A 20615-nucleotide genomic window follows, 5' to 3' on the forward strand; every position below is an offset into this window, starting at 1 on the left:
ATAAGGCATGTGATATTACAGAATCTTGACACATCAAATATGTTACCATATTTTCTGCTGAAAGAGCTCATAATATATTTGATTGTATAGAACAGTACATATAGAATGATACACCTCTACAACAGCATCCCGAAAGGTACACTAATTATAATTAAGGCCTATTTTCCAGAAAAGTTAATTACTGCATATCTAATGCAATTTTCTTATTGAGCCCAGAAATCTTAAACTTAATGAATTAAACAATAGCTTATATTGAAGATGCATACATTAACTCATGCATGCTTAAACACAACATCCCTTTTGCAATGCAAGTCAACAGGTAGATAGTTTTTGCAATTTCAGTATTTGTGAAAGTACAGAGTTTATAATGGTATAGTAAAGCTACACAAATAAAAATCAGTATGTTTAAAGAAAACATCTAAAGGGAATTTACTACAACTGGGGCAGACAAAATGTGGTGCAGTTGTGCTTAGCAACCAATCAGCTTCTTCAGCTTGTTCAGTTAAGCTTTGAAAATAAATGTTAGAAGCTGATTGGTGGCCATGCAAAGCTACTCCAGTCTTTGTTTCTAACTGCTTACCTGCTGCCCTATAGCAGATATACTGCTACAGGGTGGCAGGGGTGCGCAAAATCACATATATATACAAGATTTTGCATTTCCGGGTAGGCGAGAAGCACGCACCCTATCCGCGCCGCTATTCGTGGCCTCGGCTGTCAATCACTGGGTCCCGGCTGGTGATTACTCTCCGGCACACGGTGATCGAGAAGCATTACCACCTGAGGGAGAGAACTGTAAGTAAACAATACAGTACTCTCCCCTGTCAGCTCCTGCACAGTGCTATGCATGGTGTTGCATAGCAGAGCCACACAAAGCAGTGTGCTTACAGTGAAGCATACACACAGCACACAGTAAAACAGCACACAGTTAACCCTTTGATTGGCCCTCATGTTAACCCCTTCCAGCCCAGTGCCATTAGTACAGTGTTAGTGATTTGTATTAGCACTGATCACTGTATTGGTCTCACTGCAGATGTCAGTGACACCAAGTCAGTTCCCCCCAGTATCAGAATGCCCACTGCAGTCCCACAGTACCGCTTTAAGTCACTGATAGCCGCCATTACTAGTAAAAATAATAAACGCTAGAACTTTCACATAAACCAATTAATTTACATGTATTGTGATTTATTTTTAGCACAGACATGTAGCAGAATACATTTTGGCCTAAATTTATGATGAAATTTGATTTTTAAAATTTTTTTAATGGACATGTTTTATAGCAAAAAGTCAAAAATATTGTTTTTTTTCTCAAAATTGTCAGTCTTTTTTTTTTTATATAGCGCAAAATAAAAGCTGCACAGGCAATAATATACCACCGAAAAAAAGCTCTATTTGTGGGAAAAAAAAGACGTAAATTATCATTTGGGTGCAGCAATGCATGACTGTGAAATTGTCAGTTAAAGTAATGCAGCACAGTAACACAAAGAATGGCCTGGTCAGGAAAGGGGGTAAATCCTCTGGAGGGCAAGTGGTTAAATCAGATAGTTTTTTATTGCATTTTTTAGAAAGAGTTTTACAACTTAGGTGGGTGATAATGTACTGTACATTGTGCAGTTCTTTTGGATCATATTGCCCAGTCTCGTAATATCCCCTTATGCTTCCTTTCCTTAGATAACAGAAAGGCCTTCGATACTGTCTCCTGGCCCTACCTACAATTATTATTACAATGCTGGGTATTTGGAGCTCACTTCCTCACATAGATCTCTGAACCTTTCATATCAGAAGAGGCACATGGCAGGGCTGCCCGCTCTCACCACTGCTCTTCGGCCTAGCTATTGAGCCGCTCGCCATCTTAATCTGAACCAATCTCAATATCTGAGGGTTAGAAGTTGGTGGTCATCACCATAACCTATTCACAGACAACGTCTTACTTTTTATGACATCCCCACTGACTTCTGCCCCCAACTTACTCTACCTTCTCGACAACATTGGAAGGATATCAGGCCTGAATTTTAATCCTCATATGTCTACAGCCCTAAATATCTAAATGCCCCCTCTTGCGTTAGCTCAACTACAAGGCATTCTGCCATTCTCATAGTCTACATGTTCTATCTCTTATCTCGGTATTAGATTGACAGCTAGCTTAGCTGACCTTTACTCAGCTAACTACCCTCCCATGCTAGCCCACCTTACTAATTTCCTGACCAAATGGTATACTCTTCCCATAGCCTGGATGGGCAGGATCATAGTGATCAAGATGGTTATTCTACCTAAAAATTTTTTTATTTATTCTGGGTACTACCCAACCTGGTACCAGCCCACTTCCTCTGTTTTCTGCAGCGGAGCAGCCTTTCCTACATATGGAGCTCCACCTGACCCACGTATTCCCAATCTACTATTTATAAGCCCAAACTGGGAGGGGGCCTTGGCCTCCCCAATTACGCAAAATATTATTACTCAGCCCATTTAGCCCACTTGCCTAAGTATCATTCTACTACTGAAATACCTCTATGGGTACCTTTGAATCCGTAGACTGTGATTCTTTATCTGTTGCTAATTTATTCTGGCTCCAACCTTCTGATTGGCGCAATGTATGTAACCCTATCACACGCCATTCCCTTGCCATCTGGGACTTCCTCAAAACTTGACACACCCTTCAATCACCTCATAATCCCTTACTTTCCTTTCTTTGCAACCCTGCTATCTATCCAGCCTGAACATCCCCTAATTCCTTCATAGCCTGGTCCTCAGCCAATGTGTAAGGTAAAGTCTACAGGCTTGGAAAAATCCATATGTAAATGGATAGAAAACTGGCTAAAAGATCGTATTCAAAGAGTAGTGGTTAATGATTCATACTCTGAATGGTCTAGGGTTGTCAGTGGTGTACCCCAAGGTTCAGAGTTGGGATCCTTACTTATTAATATATGTATAAACAATACAGGGTCTGGGATTAAAAATACAATTTCAGTCTTTGCAGATGACACCAAGCTGTACACTGGAATAGCATCCTTACAGAATGTCTTCAACTTAAAAGCAGGGGCGGACTGACAACTCATGGGGCCCCCGGGCAATAGGGGATCATGGGGCCCCTGTTTCCAAATGGTCAGTCACCCCTGCTTACAAGCTGACCTCAATGCACTGTTTAATTGGGCAACTATGTGGCAAATGAGGTTTAATGTTGATAAATGTAAGGTTATGCACTTGGAGCCTAAGAATATGCATACATCATACATACTAGGGAGAGTACAACTGGGGGAATCAATGGTGGAGAAGGATCTGGGAGTTCTGGTATATCACAAGCTTAATAATGGCATGCAATGCCAAGCTGTGGTTTCTAAAGTGAGCAAAATCCTCTCTTGTATTAAAAGAGGTATAGACTCCAGAGAGAGAGATATCATATTACCCCTGTACAAATCATTAGTACACCTCATTTGGAATATGCAATTGAGTTTTGGGCACCAATTCACAAAAAGAACATTGGGGAACTGCAGAACATACAGAAAAGGGCAACCAAGCTGATAAGAGGCATGGAGGAGTGCAGCTATGAGGAAAGATTAGAGGAACTGAATTTATTCTTTCTTGAAAAGAGGAGATTAAGGGGGGATATGATCAACATTTGTAATGTACAGCGCTGAGTGAACTATTGGCGCTTTATAAATACTGTATAATAATAATGTATAAATACATCAGTGGTTCATATAGTGAACTCGTTGTAGAGCTATTCACGCTGAGGTCTTTACAGAGGACAAGGGGCACTCTTTACATCTGGAGGAAAAAGAAATGTAATCACCAAGCATGGAAAGGTTTCTTCATAGTGAGAGCTGTGAAAATGTGGAACAGACTCCCTCAAGGGTTGGTTCTGGCCAGCTCAGTGGATTGATTTACAAAAGGCCTGGATACTTTCTGAGATGCACAGAATATAACTGGATACTAACATTTATAGGTACAGTTGATCCAGGGAATATCTGATTGCCTCTCGGGGGATCAGGAAGGAATTTTTTCCCTGCAGGAGCAAATTGGATTATGCTTTGCTAGAATTTTTTGCCTTCCTCTGGATCAAATGTGGGCATTGGATTATAACTTTTTTTTTTTAATGGTTGAACTGGATGGATTTTTGTCTTTTTTTCAGCCAGACTAACTATGTAACTATCTCTGCCTGTAATATATACATATCTCTTCTTAAATAAATCCTGAATGTATTCCATGTTTGCCTGTTATCTTTGTAACACCCACTTGTTTTTTGTATTGATCTATATTGGAACGATGTTATCACTTTTTACAATAAAATATTTGAATAAGAAAGAGCTCTCCTGATCAGAAGTCTGCTGACCCCCCCGCCCCCCCTGCCCCCCCCCCCCCACAACACACACACAGCTATCAGCTAATCATAGGGAAGATCAGTGTTTCTTCTCCCTGAGCTCCTTATGCAGCTGAGAACAGAGGGTATGTGATTATGTGATTACTTATAGAAAAGGGGGAAAAGGGTATATATGATGTGTTTCTATATGTATACACAAATGTTGTGCCTTTCATCTCTATTATAAAATGAATGGGCTGTTTTACAAGGTAAGGGTTCACATATACTTTAAACATTAAATCAACACAAAAACACAATCTAATCAGGTCTCCATGCATGGTGTCCATCTTGTTACAGTAGATCAACCAATCAACTACATGGACAAATCAGATACAACCGATGATAACAAACATTACGTTCACCTGTTTTACAGAATCTACATCTAAACCATTGTGCTGAATGTGCCATGAGCTTAATATGCTCCAGGTTTGAAGCCAATTAAAAACTTACTATGGTATAACATTCGGCTCCTGTAATTTTTTCAGACCAAAAGAGAACATTTGTTTTAAGTTAAGGAGATATAAATACTTCCCTCACAAAGGAGTCATGCCCTCCCAAAATTTGAGGACCAGTTCCTATGTTGATTAATCTGTTTAGCTGCTCCATTCTTAGTAAATGCTTCTTCCACTCTCTTTAGAAAAGCCATAAACTATATGAAAATGAGGAACCTGTAAAACATAAGTGTGCTCTTTTACTCACTTATCTTGCAATAGATGAGTTATATATAACCCATTACATTCTAACCCCCAGAACTAAAGGGCTTTAGCAACCCCTTAAAATACATAATTCTGACTATGGGCAAAGATTAAAGAGAATCTCTCAGGATAGAAGTAGGCAAGAATGACATCTGTCATATGTTAATCTTGACTGGTTCTTTTTAAGGTACCTGTCAGCACCTGTGGTAGTGAGCCCTTGTAGATTGTCAACTTGGGGTTCCCCAGGGCGTGGAGTCAAAGCCCCAGCCTGCTTCTTCACTAGAGTCCCTGATGGTGGGGATGGACTTGAAGCAAGCTGGGACCACGTCGCAGCCCCCGGGTATGCCAAGCTGAGGATGAGGAGACTGCTTACAGGAGTGGAGTACAATGGGAGAAGACAAACGGAAAGCCATCAGGATGGGGTTGGTACATGAGTTGTCAATGTAGGATACAGGAGATAGCAACACACAGGAGCTCAGACAACTAGGAAGTTGCTCAGGCAAAGTGGCCTAGACTGAGCATGTCTTATACAGGCAGGCAAACAAGGAGGGGGGCCAGGAAGTGATGGAAGGGAAGGAAATAAAACCCATAGAACAGCAGACAACACCCATAGGTGAGCACAGACAAACACACATGTGAAAGGGATCAGGAACAGCACTGCAGCAAGGAGGTAAGAATACGCAAACAAGAAACTGCAGGCTAACTTGGGACAGTACCCATAGGCATAAGATGACAGTTGCCTGATCTGACTGTATGTATATGAAGGAGCTGATTACACTGCTAGTTAATACTCTGCAGGGAAATTAGTGATTGGATATGTTAGAATACTTTTTTAGTTTGCTATTGTTTCCCCTGAATGAAACAACACAAAATAAGTGCCCCCCCCCAAAAAAAAACTTCCTTGAGTTCATTGACACAGTCTGTTCTTATTTCAGTAAATGACCATACTGACCATATCTGTACAGTTCTCCTACTCAAACACGCTGCTGACATTTTTTTGGGATATAAAAGACTATTTAACGGTGTGAGAATTTAATTTAATATAAACTATTTACTCATGTATCCTATACTCTGTACCCTATACCTTAGGAGAGCAGATATCTGTGGGTCCCCATATTATTATAAGGGAAGCTTCAAAATACGTCCCCCCCTCCCACACACAATCACCCACATCCTCTTGAGGACCAGATGGATGAGCCATCTGTCCCCTCAACACAGGGAAAAGGTGTCTTCCGAGGAGGGAGACTTTTATTCCATCTTTTACCTTCAAGGTACCTTCCAAATGTTAAATGCATGTGGCCTGGTAGGATTCAGGAGGGGGGTGCATGTGACCGTCCCTCCTTTCCTAGCCACAGAGGCTGTATACCTAGATAAGGGCCTGGTCAAAACAGACCTTTATCAAGTATATGCTTATCCAGGCATGTAACCTGGGCAACCAGGAAAGGATGGACAGCAAGCATTCAGCTTCCTTCCTGAACAATACCATGCCTTATACCTTCAACATATGGATGATATCATGCAAGGAGCGGTGGTGGCAAAGCCTTCCCCTGTGCATGACACTTTATTCTCATGTTTAGGGGAAGGTGGCATCTCTCTCATCCAGTCCTCAAGAGGATAAAGAGGTTTGCTGGGAGGGATTTATCATAACTTGAAATCCCCCTCTAGATACTCACCTGCTCACAGAGTTGAGTATAGGGTACTTTGGTAACCTTTATTTAAAAAATAAACAATGTCTCCTGGTGTAAATCTGACATCAATCATGTCATCCAGTGATGTATTTCCTTGTCAACCACAATGACCTGCCACTCAACAATGTTTTCATGCCACCGGATGATTTTTCAATGCCAGAAAGATGTTCTGCCAACTGCAATTACTTGAGTCCTGAAAGATGTAATTTTCCAAATGTGGTCATGAACATATTTGGTCAATGATGTCGCCTACCACTTCCTGATTGTTAGTATGATTCGGACAGCTAGTATGATCACTGACAGCTCAGTCTCTGTGCTGGGAGCATATTGTGCAGAAATACAGCAGCATACAGTATGTGGCCCCATGGATAAAGATCTACTCCACTATATGCATATGTTCATCAGGGAGGGGTAAATCATACTTCCCCATATCTTCACATACACCCTTAAGGCATCCCCAAGCATGTTATTTAAATACTTTGTGTATTTTTAATGTTTCCCTTAAGCCACATTAAAAGAAATTTCCCATACTTAAAGGTATTTTTGTAAATTTTTTTACATCAGTAAATGTCCCCCATGGCAGTGCCCAGATACCCATGTCTTTTTAACATAAGCTTGCAATTTAGCCTTGACAAGGTCCAAAAAAAATAGCAAGGTTTGACTTCCATAGACATCAGCTGGGTTTGACACTATGTTCAGGGTTTATTAATTTCCTGCTGGGATCTTTAAATGGCCAGCAAACTGAACTTTGCCCAGTCATCCCTAGTGACTTGGTGCACTGTCAGAGTACTGTGTTCAATTCCTATCAACCCAAAAGTACAACAAAAGACTCCTGTATGACTTCTTTTAAGAAGTACCAAATCCAGTTACTATGTGATGCAGAGGCCTTATAAAGTACCTTCTTTAACCTTCCCTAATATTGCAGCTAACAAAGGAGTGCTTTCAGTCCAAGAAGCAGTAAGCAGGACTAGATGCGGCCAGGCGTTGACTGAGAAGCAACAAACGTGAAAGACAAGCGATACTGTACATTTTTGTTGGAAAAGAAGGTAAAACAACCAGAGGTTCAAAAACTGTCCTATCCCTGCAATGAATAAAAGGTAAGGTCTATTTGGTAGCTGAGACCACTGCCAGTTCTATTCATACCTTACTACATAAAGCAGAATATGGAAAAGTTCCTAGTGTATTATAGGGTGATACTAAGGTTTTCTCCTAGCTTGGATCAATTCTATGACATGCAGAATAGGGGCTGGAGCTACACAAAGGAGTAAGATCACAATTCTTCTGCATGTTCATGGAAGTGATAAACACTATAATTTTTTTTCTTCTCTGGCTTTTTTGGGACACATAGATTTTTTTTAATAAATTGTTCTATGGTTCAGAAAGGAAACGTGTGTGAGCTGCTACTGTTGTGATCATATTCATAATAAATACCCATCTGTGTCTGACTTTTTTCTGAGTTCCTGACCTGGAACATGATGTAGCTAGCATAGTCAAATCTCTTGAACAGTGAACTATTCATGGGTCTGTGTCCCAAAATGTACTGAAGTTTCTATGTCATCTAGACAACTAGTATTTGGTATCAAACATTAGCAATGCCAATTCCCATATTCCTCCCATGGAAAGTTTCACTTTGGCATATATTTCCCTACATTATTTTGCAAGTGGTACACTTGTAGTACATAATTTCAAATAATTCTACTTGTAAAAGAATATTTGGATCATTACATTTTAAGCAATATGATAACAAATTTAGTGCTGTGTACAAGTATTTATTGTCCATTTTGCAAATATTATTGACTTATTAAACATTGCAAGTACATAGAACAATGCATTTCTCTCCAATGTCCTCACCATACTCATGTTAGCAAAAAGCAACAGAATCATCGGATGCCATACCAGGGTTCTTGAGGAATAACATCGATACTCCATTTGGGACTCATTAAAATCCCAGCATCCAGACAGCAGTAAAGAATATGAGGCTGCAAGAGTTCACTAAGTTTAAGTTCAGGAGTAGTGTATTTAGTACAATTTAGATTGGGATTTGCTGGAGGAAGTGATCAATTTTTTTTACATAAAATATATAAAATACAGTTCTTACAATGGTTTTTAGTCTAAAAATTGTATTGAAATTTGGACATCAACTCTTTAGAATTAACCAAAAGCTACTTTTTATTTATTTATTTATTTTTCATCCCCCTGAAGCTGGAACTTTTGTATAAGACTGAAATTAACAGAGTGCGGCCTGAGTTTGGCATAGTAAAAAAAAGTTTTAGCGATAAGAGCACGCTACTGATTTTTAATAAAAATGTGGATTAAATGGTGTGTTTAAATATTTGCCTGGAATACAGCTTTAAGCTTTTGTTCAAATTACATTTGTATGGTCTTGGGTGTACAGATGCCCAAATAGAAACCTAGTAGAAAACCAGTGAAAACTTGTAAACAAAATTTGTATTTATTTGCTGAATATCAGGTCTGTTATTGTGCCTTTGGCACCTATTTCTAGATAAACAAGACAAGTCACTGCTCCTTTCTTAACCCTGGTTCAATGCAAACAGAATTTGCTGCAAGCTTTTTGAAGTAGTAAAAAAGTATTTAGACATAGTTGATAATACAAAAGACTGCCCCAATGGTAACACTCTTATCTTTTGCTTTAAACTTTGGATGCATCCCAGTGGTTCATAAATCAAGGATATGGTTTGAAAAATGTGTAGTCTGTGCCACAACAGCAAATATTTTTGCTAAAAATATTATTGTAATACATGAGTCAGAATATGTAAACCACAAGTATGTTGGCTTCAAATGTTACTTGTAAAAGTGTTTTTTTCTAAATTAGTATTTATTGTTAACACTGTTTTTTGTTTGCTTGTTCACACACACACATCATTTGCTAAAGAAAACGTTATTCAAACTAAAAACATATTTATACATATAATTACTTGAATAAATTATTCATTTATAGAATGTACTGCAAAAAAGGTATGATTTGCTCCTTTCCGAAAAAACAGATACACTTCATCCAGACAAAGGGCAAATATCCTCACATTAAATTAAATAATTTCCATATGAAATATTATTAAATTCTGTCTGGTTACAAATAAAAAAATGTTGTCAAAATTGACAGTAAATGACAGTTTATAGTTACTTGTTCTGTTTGTAAATAAAATCACAAGGGATTCCCTTCATTTATACCAAACCTTTATCCTAGATGAGGTCCGGTATAGATGTTAATGGGAGATCCACATACAAACAACACGTTGTTAACTTCCCCATAAAAAATACATACCAGACCCTTATCCTTGCTATGGTCTTTTATTTATTTTATTTTTTATTAGGCCAGCATTAGCAACAGCAGCATGAAACTGTTGGTGCCACCAAAACAGCTGCCCTTTATTTGCGGCAGAGCAGTGAAGATCATTGAAGTGCTGTTTAGCTACTAAAGCACCACAGTTTACAGTGTACTCAAGCACCACAGTTTACAGTGCACATAAGCACCACTTCCACCCAGTACAGCTCTTTGAAAAGCTGCAAAAAATAATAGGGAATAAACCCCACATTATCAGCATCATTTCTGCAAAGCCTACATGCAGAGGCAGTATTTCCTGTGCAGTGAGCTATGAGGAGGTAAGTAACCACAGGCCAAACGGTGGGTGTGGTGCTTCATCTGCTGGCAGATCATGTTTGGCATTTTTTGGGGGCATTCATAAATAAAGCCAGAGGTATTCACTGAGAAAATATTGCCATCGTTCCTCAATGCATAAATATGCATATTGTACTGTGAACTGGGATGCAGTGCCAACATGATATTGTGTCCGGCTTATGCTACAATTTATGTTTGCATTAGATGATATGCTCTACCTTGACTCTGCATGCATAGCTGGCCTCAGTGTCCTTGCTCTCTGCTGGCCTGTTCTTTGATGAGAGCATGGACCCCATTTTGGACAAGGGCTTTGACAGCACGATGGTTTTATTATGATCGTGGCTGTATTATGTTGTTTCTACTCTCAGCAATACAAAAGAGCAGTTATACCTCTCACATATCAAAGAAGGAAAGCAGAATTAATGAAAAGCATTGGGTATTCCCATACTAACAAGCCACAGCTGTTACATCTTTGTGAATAGCAGTGTTATGGGGTAGTGTACAGTCCTAGATTGTAAGCTCTAACGAACATGGCCCACTGTTTCCTCTCAAGTTGTCAAGTAGGAATCTGCTGAATTATGTGAGCACAGCATGCCACTTGCTGCAAATGATGTGCAGCAATTAATGGGCTCCAAGGCCAAGGAGGAGAGTAACAGCAGCCTAGAGGAAGCGGACACCAAGCAAGATGAACCTGCTGCAGTTGCAGCATACTGCCAGGTTGGCTTCAGTGATATATAGGAAGGAGATGATGATGAGGTCTTAGAAATAGCAGAGTAGGAAAATAAGAGGCATGCACAATCCCAAAAAAGCAGGATGTCATTTAGGGGCAACTCACAGAGAAGAAAAGGGAGCAGCTGACCTTTCCACCTGTTGTCCCCTGGGCCACTCCTCAGAGCTCACCGGGGTGGGCCTTTTTAAGTACGTACTGCAAACCACACTATTGTTATTTTCAGTCTCTGTCTCCAGCATTTCAAGCGTGGCAACACCATCTGCCCTTTGGGTACCACGTGTATAAAGAGACATCTGACCCCTCACCATGTAGCTTGTTTTGAATAGCACCAGAACGCTAGTCTTTAGAAAAGGGATCTCATTCCTTCTCCTTACAGATCCTTCCTTTCCACCTCCACTCCCACTGTAAGCGATTCCCTCTCAGCAGCCTCTAGGGATAATGAAGAGGGAATATCAGGTTCTTGACCACCATTTATTCACCCATAAGGCCATTTTTGCCCTTCACCATCACATAGAAGACAATGGAGTTCATTTACTAAAACTGGAGAGGGCAACGTTTGGTGCAGCTCTACATAGTAACCAGCTTCCAGGTTTTATTGTCAAAACTTAACTGAACAGGCTGAAGTTAGAAGCTGATTGGCTACCATTCACAGCTGCACCAGAATTTGCACTCTCCAGTTTTCGTAAATCAACCCCAATGTTTCCATGTTGCTGTGTTCAGCAGCAAAGTCCACATGACCACATACATATGGTATAGTAAGTATGGGCAGTGACGTTATATATAATTCATAGCCTACTGGGCGGCTCTCAAATCAAATCTTATAGGATCAACAGCAAGGTAAAGATGAATTGTAGAAAGTTTTATTAAGATGCAGAGTAAAAACAGTTCCAGCATGAAAGCAACACTAACGTGTTTCAGTCAAACAAGACCTTACTTACAATATGTCACTTGTAGTACAGCACACCATTATATAGTGGTCTATTACTCTCTTAAGCGCCAGTTATGAGGGATGGCTATCAGCTGTTGCATCTAATACAAAAGGATGAGTGATAACCAATACCCAATGCATGTGTTCAATAAAAGCAGACTGCAAATGTAACACGATATAAGAAAAATATAATCAAAAGCAAAACCATATAAAATCAACAATCATTATTGTAAATGTATCACTCAATAGACACCAGAAATTTTCATGAAAAATGCAGATGTGGCAAAAGAGGAGATGATACTACATGTAACAAATATAAACCTAGGTGCATATCTAAATCCCATCTGAGGTTTAACTCATGAGGTGATCTAGTTTGTATCCATTGTGCCTCTTTCTGTAATAATATCACAAAATCTAAAAGAAGTAGTGTATCCAGCATGAAAATCTTTAAAGTGTGTAGAAACACTTGAACTCTGTTTTGCTTGAAAATAATTTGAATCACAAAAGTGTTCTCCAATACGTATTTTCAAGGGACGTATTGTATAGCCAACATATTGCAAATGACAACTCGTACAGTAAATTAGATATACTACATAAGTGGTATTACAATTTATGTAGTGTAAGATTTTAAAACTCTCTCCTGTGGATAAAGAGTCAAAGGTTTATGTGCACAGGTTTAAATGGCAATATTTGCAGGTTTTGTATCCACAAGCATAAGAGCCTGTGCATGACAACCAGGTGGATGTAGAGTCCTTGGAAGAAAACAGACTAGGTCAAAGTAATGTACCCAGTGTGGGTGCTCGTCGTAAAGAAAATCTGCAACCTTGTTTTAACAAAGGAAACAAATCTGTGTCTACATTTAAGATCAGAAGATTCTTTTTAATAATATCTATTACTTGTTTATATTATTTAGCAAAAGTTGTAACAAAAGTAATTTTGCTACAATCTGTTCTTCCATCTCTCCTCCTGAATCTTTGATATCTATTATTATCTAGCAAGTTGTCTATTTCTAGCCTCTGCAATCCGTCTGCCTCTTTCTGTGGTTCAAAGTGGAAAACCTCTATCTAGTAACCTGGTTTGTATGGTACTATATTCCTTCTTAAACATCTGATCTGTAGAACAGTTTCTCCTGGCTTTAATAAATTCTTCTACTGGTATTGCTTTAATGGTATATAGAGGATGGCAAATTCTAGCTTGTAAAGTTGTATTACCTGCACAAAATTTCCAAAAGGTAGTAGAAGTTATTCCACCTGTATCCATGTCACTAGTTAAGGTGATATCCAAAAAATCAATAGTTTTTACATTATGATATGTAAACTGCAGGGTATTATCATTTAAAAAATTTACAAAATGGTCAAGAGAAGAACTATTTCCTTGCCAGATAATCAATAGGTCATCAATGTAGCAGCCAAACCAGAAAGCTGTGTTCTAAATGGGTTAGATAGGAAAAAGGTATAATGCTTCTCCCACCATTCCATATAAAAATTAGCCAAAGATGGTGAAAACTTCACTCCCATCGATGCTCCACAAGTTTGTAAATAGTAAATTCTATCGAACATAAAAAAATAATGTGTCAATAGGAATTCTAAGCATTGTAGCAGATACTCTTGAAGTAGGAACAAAGGATTGTATATACTTAGTCAAATGAAATGTAACTGATTGAAATGCTAAATCATGGGGAATACTGGAATATAATGCTTTAACGTCCAATGTTACCCAAGAAAGATCAGAAGATCAATGAACTTTTTGGATCTGGGAGAATACTGTACCTGTATCCTTTATATACCCAGGTAATCGTAGGACTAGTGGATGGAAATGTTGATCCAGCCATTCACCCAACGGTTCTAAAAGAGATCCAATACCTGCCACAATAGGACGGCCTCACATCGGTTCCCCTTCCTTTTGTATTTTAGGTAAAAAATGAAAAATGGGCATAATTGGATTCTGCCTTAACCTCCTTGGAATTATACCCGAGTGTAGCTTGGGGTAAAGTTTCAGCACCAAAAGCGGTAACCCCGAGCTACACTCGGGAATACCCTGCAGCATTGCTCCGGGATCCCTTCTGCACTTACCTTGTCCTTTCCTCCCATGATGTCCCCCCTGCAGCGTCCCCGGCCATCTCCTCTGGCTGATGCCGGCATCCATCTTCCGGGTTCCGTTCCCTGCGATGTCTGGACCTACGGGGACGTAACCGGTGGGAAATTTTAAAAGTTTTAAAAAAGTGACATTCACTCAATACACTACAATCACATAGTAAAACATTACTGTATCTAACCATTTCACATACATTTTGTCCCTAGTCCTTTGTCCTGTGCCCTGCCTGCATATTTACTGTTCTTTCTGCCTGGAAACTGAGAAATGTCCATGGAGTCCAAAAAGCATCCCTTTAGGTCAAAATCGGTTTTAGACCAGATAGAGAACAGCGATAGTAAATTAGAACCACTTGCAGAATTGAGTGATAATGATTCGTGGGGAAATTCGTCATCAGACACTGAAAACGATTTTGCGACTAAGATCAGTGATGTGCGAACTTGGAGCTTGATTTCAAATTTCAGTGTTTTTGGTTTGATTACATTATTGAATTAAATTTATTATTATATTATTATTTTTTATGATTATCTATTAATAATCTATTATAATTTATGATTTCGTGTTTCAAACTTTAACATACCCGAGATGTTTACTAGACTCTTGTTCGGACAGATTTCAGTGAGTTATTCCTAAGAATTACAGGCCTACGAGTGCGCATGCGCGGCCGGCGGGACGGACATGTCCCGTTGAGGCTCCGTCTCCCCGTCGGGTGACAGCGCCACCAAGCAGCGGGTCCCGGCCCACAACATACCCCAGGGGGACCCGAAAACAGCGGCAACCATCCCAGGGTCCGATCCGCCCTGGTCTGCGGCGGATCTCCTGCAGCGGGTCGGAGATATCCGACGGGACACGTGTCCCTGCGGCGAGCTCCGCACAGGCCCGCCCACCGCACTGAACCTGGGCAGCAGAGAGATAGAAAAGGGGGGCTGAGAATACCATAACAGCCCCCCCTGACTGACGAGCAGCAAAATGGTTAAGGGGGCACCCCGGCACCAGGTCCCCCTTCTACCAAGTCAATCAAGGAGGCCCTGGCAAAGGCCTCCACAAAGATGGCCACCGCCTCAGCACATGGAAGCAAGAAGGTGACAAATACATATGCAGCCCTACAGGATCCGCAGCCCAGCCATCCCTGCACGTCTGAGGGTGAGTCTGACACTGAAACTGATGTCCCTGCACAAGCCCTGACGCCTGACCTTACACCCCCAGACCTGCTGACCCGCTTTGAAATAATGCTACACAAAGCTTTGAAGCAAACCTCGGACCGCATCACTGCTACACTATCTAGGGAAATCCGTGAACTAGGGCAATGCACTGCGGACCTAGAGCAGAGAGTAGATGGTCTTGATGCCACGCTTCAGACACATACGAATGACCTTGACCTTCTGCGCGACGAAAACGCAACACTATTGACACAACTGGAGGACTTTGAAAACAGGGCACGACGATCCAATCTGCGTATTCATGGCCTGCCGGAAACGATCGTCGATCTCCAATCAACAGTAACAGCTCTGTTCCAAGAGCTTGCCCCAGCTATCCCAATCGAAAGATTAGAATTGGATAGAGTACACAGGGCGTTAGCATTGCGACGCTCGGATGGTCCACCACGTGACATTATAGCCAAGCTCCACTTTTTCCGCACCAAGGAGCAACTCCTACAAGCCGCCCGTAACGCAGAATCTCTACAGTTCCAAGGTCATTCATACCAGCTATTCCAGGATCTAAGCCCCACAACAATCACTAAGCGCAGGGCTATGAAACCTCACCTACAAGTACTTCAACAACACGCTATACCATATAGGTGGAGCTTCCCCTTTGCAGTGCGATTCAGATATCAATCCCGGGATTACACTTGTAAGACTCCAGAAGACCTACTAGCCACCCTACGGATCTTACAACTGCATACCTCAGCGGCACCTCCAGAAAGCGCCAAGCGGAGGTCCACATCCTGCTCGCCGCGGAAGTCCCTTCCCACACGTGCCACTGAAGGCCCACTCAACCTCCACAAACGAGGCCGCTTTTCATCTCCGGGTCTATCTACACAAGATACCATGGACTGAACGGTGTCTCATGTTTATCCTTCTTCACTCCACTTTATTGTGGCCATATACACCAAACGGTGTACTCCTTTGACTGTCATTACTGTTATTGAGATTAATACCGTTGATATCCTCTCTCCCTCTACCTGTTAAATTTTGGTTGCCCCATTACCTAGGAATTGTTCGGCTCCCCCCCCTTGGGGCCCCACTTTAGGTTAGTTTGTTTGAGAGCCTAAGCTCTGACGGCATGCGACGCCACACCCCTTCCCCTGTGATGTCTCACTGATATTGCTTATGCCGTCTGAGTTTGGGATAGCGTGATCTTCATGAATGTATTTTCTTTATGTACCTGTTTTTTTTCTACCGGGACCTCGCCACCTTTTATCAATCAAGTTGCTGTCATCCTCACGGACCGTGTACCTGCACACTCCAACCTAGCCCCTGTGTTATTGGTTATTTAATAACGCTTGGGCTACTATTGTTCCCTAGCCCACCCTGACTCAGGGTGTCCTTGGGAATCCATCTTTTAGGCCTTAAATGGCCTCTTACACCCCTTCTTTCCTGTTTCCTCTCCCGTATCGTACACCTCCTCCCTCCCTCCAACATGACTTCAAGACTCTGCACAACGCACTCCACAATGCCCTCATCCCCCATCAGGCTCCACCTTGGGAGGTAGTGACAGACTATCCTAACCACTATGCGCATTCCTCATGGGTTCGTTAAATATCCTTACCCTGAACGTGCAGGGCCTCAATATCCCACAGAAACGTACTAAGGCCTTCCGAACCTTTGCTACGCTTAAAGCTCACGTGGTTTGTCTACAGGAAACACACTTCACTCCCAACTCCACTCCTAAGTTTTTTGGCCCCCGACATCCTCAGGTCTATACAGCCTCTCCCGCCACCAAACGCAGGGGGGTACTGATAGCCTTTCATCGCACAACACCCTTCACACTAGGCACCGAAATTAAAGACCCGGAGGGTTGTTACCTCCTGTTAGTTGGGCAACTCTTGGATATAGATGTCACCATTGCTGCATACTATGCCCCAAACCAAGACCCTTTACCATTCCTTTCCCACATACTCTCGACTATAGACCACCATAAGCGCGGAACTTTAATTGTTAGCGGAGACTCTAATAGTGTAGTATATCCCTTCCTCGATAAATCCCCTCAACCATCTTCTGCCCCTGCCTCTAAACAAACTTTCCAAGCCATTCTACACCGTTACTCCTTGATAGATACATGGCGAGAACTCAACCCGGCGAAACGCCAATACACCTTTTATTCTCACCCCCACCAGTCATTCTCCAGGATAGATCATATTTTCCTTACCACCGCCTCTACCCCCCGGCTCCTGACTTCTGAAATAATTCCGATACCTTGGTCTGATCATTGTGCTGTATTCACGGCTATGACCTCCTTGGCCCCATCCCCCGCTGAGCCCTCTTGGATTATTAACGATAACCTGCTTGCAAACCCAGCTCACTGTCTAGAAATCGAAGCAGCCCTTAAAGACTACTTTTCTCTTAACCAATCACCTGATATTTCTCCTCTCCTGCTATGGGAAGCGCATAAACCGGTTCTGCGAGGGTTTTGCATTAGCAAAGCATCCTTCCTAAATAAAAGCAAAAGGCAGCAACGTCTCACACTAGAGCAAACCTATGATCGTTCCCATCAAGCCTTCCAGGCGGCTCCTACGCCTGCCAATCGTGAGACCCTGGAGCGTTCTAGATTGGCTCTAGATCTTTTTCTCACAGATCAAGCTGAACTCTCGCTCCGACGATCTAGACACAAATATTACACCAAGGCGAATAAACCCAATACATTCCTGGACCTCTCACTTCGTAGGCTTGACCAACTCACTAGACCTATCCGGTTACGCACCTCTTCTGGCAACCACACTAGTAACCCAGAACGCATTCTACAGATTTTCCATAAACACCTGTCACAGCTTTATTCCTCTTCTACACCTTTTGACCCCACGCAAGCAGATGCCCTTCTAACCCCCATTTCCTTCCCGAAACTTTCTGAGTGCCAGTTGGAGGCACTTGAGCGACCCATTTCCCTAGCTGAAACCTTAGATGCTATTAAAAATTTAAAACTACGTAAGCGCCCAGGACCAGATGGCTTCTCAGCCACGTATTACAAAACATTTGCTCACCTCCTTACACCTATCCTCACTAATGCCTTTAACGCTCTACTGTCTGGCCACGTTTTTAATCATGATACAGTACAAGCGAACATTTCAATGATCCCAAAGCCGAATTCTGACGATACGCAGTGGTCCAATTATAGGCCAATCTCTCTCCTCAACATAGACGTTAAACTGTTAGCTAAATCCTCTCTTCACGTCTTAACCTATGTATTGGCTCTCTAATTCTTAACGACCAAGTGGGCTTTATTGCAACTAGGCAAGCGGGAGATAACATCAGACGTGCATCTCTTTTGGCTAACTTAGCTAGGTCTCGCAATATTCCCGCCTGTTTCCTGTCCCCAGATATCCGGAAAGCATTTGATACAGTCTCATGGCCATATCTCAGCTATATATTGAGTCGTTGGGGTTTTGGCCCACATTTCTTAACCTGGATCTTCTCGTTATATCGAGAGCCCTCGGCCAGAATTAGGTATCTGGGACACAGGTCGGCTCAGTTCCCGATCTCCAGAGGCACGAGACAAGGCTGCCCTCTGTCCCCTTTGCTCTTTGCCCTGGCTATAGAGCCTCTGGCCCTCTTAATTAGAGCTAACCCGGATATCAGGGGACTTGAGATAGGAGGCACGCATCATAAGTTATGTCTCTTCGCGGATGACGTCTTGCTCTTTCTCTCATCCCCATTGACTTCCACTCCTTCTCTACTCCGGCTTCTCGAGGTGTTTGGCTCGCTCTCTGGCTTACTAATAAACCCTAATAAATCAACAGCACTCAATATCTCTCTCCCCCCTTTAGAGTTGACGCACCTAAAGCAGATTCTACCATTCCCTTGGTCGCGCTGTCATTTCCCATTCTTGGGTATTAAACTGACCCCTAAGTTATCAGACCTTTACGCAGCTAACTATCTTCCGATGCTAAACCATCTTTCTGCCCTTTTGACCAAATGGTCTTCCTTACCCCTCGCATGGCTAGGCAGAATAGCAGTTATCAAGATGTCAATCCTCCCAAAAATTCTATATCTATTTAGAGTCCTTCCAGTCCCAGTCCCCCCTCATTACCTCCGCACACTACAGCGTCGCATTTTTTCCTATGTATGGGGTAATACTCGTCCTCGTATACCTCGCTCCACCCTATACCTTCCTAAGCTCAAAGGTGGTCTAGGCCTACCTGACATCAGCAAATACTATCAAGCAGCGCATTTAGCCCAATTACCTAAGTACCATGCAACCTTTGAAATCCCTCAATGGGTTGCACTTGAATCGATAGAATGTGACCCCTTATCTACAGCTAACTTACTCTGGTTGAGGCCTATAGACCGCCGCTCTATAACCAACCCCATCACCTCTCACTTTTTATCCCTATGGGATAAACTGAAAACCCGATATCCCCTCCAATCACTACATAATCCTCTGCTCTCGTTTTTACGAAACCCAGCTTTTCCCCCGGCCTGGCAGACGCCCCTTTTATTCAAAGCCTGGTCCTCTTCTAATTTGCTCCGCACGCATCATTTATTGCAGAGGAATAAGTTTAAAACCTTTGCCTCGCTGCGGGAAACACACGGCCTCCCAGCTTCCGAGATATTCCGATACTTAAAGCTACAACACTTTTATGCTCCCTACGCTACCACAACAAATCGGCCAGATGCTATGTCTTTCTTCGAACGAGCGTGCTACAAAGACCCCCATAGACGTGGGCTTATTTCTTGCTTATATTCACTCTTCACTACTTCGATTACCACGTCCCCCCTCTGTATACCCATAAGTGGGAAGTGGATTTGGGCAGGAAACTCGACCCATCTGACTGGGATCACATTTGGGCTAACACAAAATCATCTTCGCAGAACATTGTAGCATTGGAAACGAATTATAAAGTTTTAACCCGCTGGTACTTGGTCCCAGCGAGAATCGCAAAATTTACCCCTAATTACTCGCCCAACTGTTTTAGAGGCTGTACAGACTTAGGGACGCACTACCATATGTGGTGGGATTGCCCAGTGGCCCGGGTCTTTTGGGATGAAATTTTCACCATACTATCTACACTTAGCGCTATCACTTTAAGACCTGATCCAACAACAGCCCTACTCAATCAGTGCCCCCCTGGCGTCTCCAACTCGCAATTCAAGCTCCTTATGCAAGTTACAACAGCGGCTAAGCAGGTTATAGCGAAATCCTGGAAATCCCCCACCCTTAGTGTTGCTGCCGTCAAATCCAGAATAACACAAGCCATGATACATGCAAAGGTGGAAGCCACAATTCTTGACACGATCCCTAAATTTTTGCACATATGGAACCCCTGGGTAGAGCGCT

The sequence above is a fragment of the Staurois parvus genome, unplaced genomic scaffold, assembly GCF_062004578.1.
Source record: "Staurois parvus isolate SC_StPar_1 unplaced genomic scaffold, SC_StPar_1.0 ptg000229l, whole genome shotgun sequence".
Taxonomy (NCBI): Eukaryota; Metazoa; Chordata; class Amphibia; order Anura; family Ranidae; genus Staurois; species Staurois parvus.